Source organism: Dipteris shenzhenensis, chromosome 30 (genome assembly GCF_047967505.1).
Source record: "Dipteris shenzhenensis isolate YYH24624 ecotype China chromosome 30, Dip_SZ_1.0, whole genome shotgun sequence".
NCBI lineage: Eukaryota > Viridiplantae > Streptophyta > Polypodiopsida > Gleicheniales > Dipteridaceae > Dipteris > Dipteris shenzhenensis.
Genome location: NC_141625.1, coordinates 30,558,462 through 30,562,594, shown reverse-complemented (window position 1 = coordinate 30,562,594; position 4,133 = coordinate 30,558,462). Strand labels below are relative to the sequence as shown.

Below are 4,133 nucleotides of genomic sequence, written 5' to 3'. Positions count from 1 at the left end.
GCTAGCAATAAAGCAAAGTGTTGTCTTGATGGAGGCATACCAAGAAGGCCCCCTTCTCGACTCGTCTCCTCGCCTCTCCTCTTTGGCCTTTGGAGTTGTGTTGGTTAGGGTTTGGAGTTGTGTTGGTTAGGGTTTTGAGTTCAACATGTGCAATGAATAAAGCGAGTACTTTGTTGGGATAGGGTTTGGATTTGGAGTTAGGGTTTGGAGTTCAACATTCGCTATTAATAACGCAAGAGTGAAAGATTTCTCAAGCGTTTACCGAACGCTCGTTTTCGTTGTTTTCGATTGTTTTCCTCTCTCGTGCAGATGATTAAGACAAGAATAGGGACATCATATTCCACAATTTGGATGATGACAACTCTATTGGGAATCTCTATGATGCACCTCGCTAGCTCCGTAGGAAAATGGGTCTGACTTGTAACACGTTCTGGTTGAGACGTGACAAATATTTCGAATGTCTGAACTCATTAGTTCGTCTATCTCTATTGCTCCGTAGCGAACACCCTTCGTTCCTGGGTTTCACAGCTAGATTCCTCTTGATGCTGACTTATGTTCGTCAAGTTAGTGCACATTGGAGTAATCCAATGTAAAACGCATTACTGTGCTGCTGATTTCATTGCCCGAGATATTATGTAAGCATATAGTCGTGACAGGATAAGCTTCACTGTTTAGTTACATCCTGACACAGGTCATCTGATGTTCTTAACAAGTTGTGGAAGTTCTGATGCCCCCCTTATAAGGGGAATGAACTTGTTATACATGAGCGTGCCTTCTCAATGAGCTTCTCTCTCTCTCTTTCTCACACACACCCCCCCCTTTGCTTTGCCAGAACAGTAGCTCTGGCTCTCATACCTGGCATGTGAATTCGGTCTTGTATTGATCTTGATTTTGTGAGGGTTCATTATTGGAGGTAGTCTAGCCATTCAAGGAGAAAAAAAGAAAGAAACCATCTGTCTTTGCTTCCCTATTCAAATTTTGTTGCGGTTATTTTGATGTCCACTAACAGGAAATTCCACCAATAGCATCTATTCCATGTTGTTTCTTCCTATCGTGCATTTCTCTCTCAGGCAAAGTAGAGGGAGGTTGCCTGTGAAAAACTATCACTCATACACAGGGAAAAATTCACCCCAAGTTCTGATTTGAAAGAGAACTCAAATGTACAGCTAAGGTGTAGTGAAGTCTCAGCGATTAGGGACTCTTCTTTGTTTGTATAGAAGGCTTTCATCTTTCTATCTCCATCCAAAAGTGAGCACTTGTACAAACACTCATCCTAAAGCAATTTGTTGCAATCGCCAATGAAACATGTTGAGGATAGATTATAAGTATGTGCCCATACTTCACTCAGTGACTTCAAGTGTTGTCGCCCAAGTGATTGGATCGACTTCAAATCGCACTACTCTTCATCCTTTGCCACTAAGTCTAGCTCTATACCTTGCTCGATGTCTCTCATGAATGCTGTCACACTTGGGTCTGCAAACTTTATCTCAATAGGACATGGTGTCATCATCGAGAATAGTTTCTCTTATCACAGTGGTTGATGTTGGCTCGCAGCCGTCTTTCGTTTGTCTTCCTTTTACGATCTTTAAGAAAACGTACTAGTGTGCAGGTGAAACGTAATCTTAATTTGTGGCATCCTTTTTTTCTCCTCTTGTCACTTTTGCTCTCGTCAATGAGAGAGTGCCATCCTCCTCCTTTTTGTCTTATAACTTCTGGGTAGGGCTCATCGAACATGAGTCATACCAACCTTCTTCAGCTCCTCGAAAGCTTATAGACCAAAAACAAGTCATGATTGTATATGCGGGATCTTCAAACCCATAGTCATGTTCATGATTATAGAAAGAGCGATGCATTGCTCACGTGGCAATTCATTTTGTCCACCTTGTGACCAATTGCTCTTAATTAATTTGAATGAGAATCTTCACCTTGTATAGACTTCACTCTCTTTATTTATCTTTAATTTGAATTGTCTATTTTGTAGCATTATGATTCTTCTATGTTCTTTGTCGCAAAGAGATGTTGTAAGATCTTCCATACCTCTAGAGCTAGAGCTATTTTTGGATTACCAAATCTGCAATTCTCTTGATGATCATGAAAGGGTGTACTTTTACTTAAGTGTCACTAGTTTGAGCCCTATACCTTGTGTCAACATTTCGATCTCCTTAGGCCACTAGATGGCCATGAAGCTTCTCTTTCCACATAGGAAAGATAATTTTGTCTAGTTTTCCAGATGCATAGTTTGAATATACAAGTTGGAACCCCTGTCAAGTGTAGATAATTTGAAACCTTTTGACGTAACTTGGAATTGCAAGCCACACAAGCACCCTTCAAGGTGAGAGTTCCTTCAAAATACTTCACCCTACAATGTAAGATGTTCAAGTCCTCAATCTCCTAGGATTTGAGCTACAAGCAAGGCTATCCCTAGATAACCTTCTATTAGAAAAGTAGAGAGATGTTGCTTGCTCAAGGCTAATATTCCTATGTAACAGAAGATTCACCCAGGAATCACAAAGCACATTTTAGGATATAAATCGAATACATGTTTTCCTTTCATATGAAGTGTGAAAGAGAATATAGATGTTCATTCCTTTTCGTTGAACGGAAAAGCAAAACTTTAACAGTGTGAAAGATATAAAGCATTATCCACCTAATACACAATCCAAATTATTGATATGAGAAATGATCATATTTGGAAAGGGAAAGAACAAAACCGAGATACTAAATCATCAAAGGGTTGGAAACCTAAGATGTCTATTTCCTATAATTTTCCATAAGTCAAATGATATTGGCAAGAGGGGAATATCGATTAGAAGGAAAGAATAGTAGCCATACCAACATCCATTTTGTTTGGTAAAAAGTCCAACCTGCATTGATTTTTGGATGGGTGATTTTGCATAATTGGAGTAAGGGTACTTCCCATACTTTAATACTTGGCCTTCTATTCTTATTATGCAATAAGATTTGTAAATGATGCTTTCTCTCCAAGTGGCACTATTGTCTCTAAATAGATACGTCGTCCTATGAATTGAACTAAGCTCGGTATGAAGAAAAAAGAAGGCTATATGCAGAGCACAATAGGAAATGTAAAAATTAAGAGGAAAGTCATTAAGAAAGTCCAAACTCTAAGTATCAACATTATTCTATCAAATAATTGATGCGTGAATTGAATCTTTGGAAAATGTGCCAGTCTTTCCCAAATGACAACTTGTGTCATAAATGTGAGATTTGCTAACCTTTTCAAATCAAAGGAAAGTAGCTTGTGTGTTCAAGGAAATGTGAATAGGGAATACAAGTGGAACTATAACTAGTTTTGCATTTTGTTTTGTTTATGGTCACGACCCACAGGTTACCATGGGACATTCAAGCAAACTAGTGTCTTGCTTTTGTGATGTATGCATATATGAGAAATGAAAAAGATATGTCAAAAAAGCACGTGTAACCTTGGAATTTTCACAACTTGGTGCCATGTGGTGATGAAGATAATATTGTTATCAACAAGATTAAAGACGAAGATGATTGCTTTGAGGTCACGATAATGTGCTTAGTGATGCTCTACATGTTGGAGGCACTTTTGTAACAAATGAGGTGAACAATATTGAAGATGTTGATTCCTACTTGGTCAAAGTGTATCGCATAAAAGGAGGCACTATTGGATCTTGTTGATGGGGAAATCAAATTAAGAAGGGGTCTTACGTTGTGAAGGGATCATGCTATGCACAAACTAAAGGAACTATGACCTTTCAACTCCTAAGAAATAAGCCAAATGTAATGCTCCTTTTACATCTTCTTCATTATAATGAGATACCAATGGACCAAAGAAAAATGCTAAATATTTTCACCATTACTCTTGAAACCTAGACAGATTTACTTCAAGAGTTGATTTTTTTTTTTTAACGCACAATGTTGATAGTCACATTTGAGCCTCATGCCTATTGTGACCAATTTGGACCTTACCATTTCATAAAATGGTAACAAGGCCCATAGCATAGTTGAGTCCTATGGCTTGGAGAAGACCAAGATCTACATCTTTTGGCAAGTTCTACAATAAGGATGGGTGCCTTCCCTTCTTAGTTGCCTTTACAAACGGATTCTTTAATGTTATGTCATCATACCTGTAATTGTGGATTAGCAAA

At 38.4% G+C, this 4,133-nt stretch overlaps 1 non-coding gene across 1 annotated transcript; it reads left to right on the top strand.

The window, feature by feature from the left end:
* The first annotated feature begins 302 nt into the window (after positions 1 to 302).
* Positions 303 to 388, top strand: LOC147881960 (small nucleolar RNA R44/J54/Z268 family). Its single transcript, XR_015543983.1, has one exon. It is a non-coding gene; the product is annotated as a small nucleolar RNA R44/J54/Z268 family (small nucleolar RNA).
* The last annotated feature ends 3,745 nt before the right edge of the window (positions 389 to 4,133 follow it).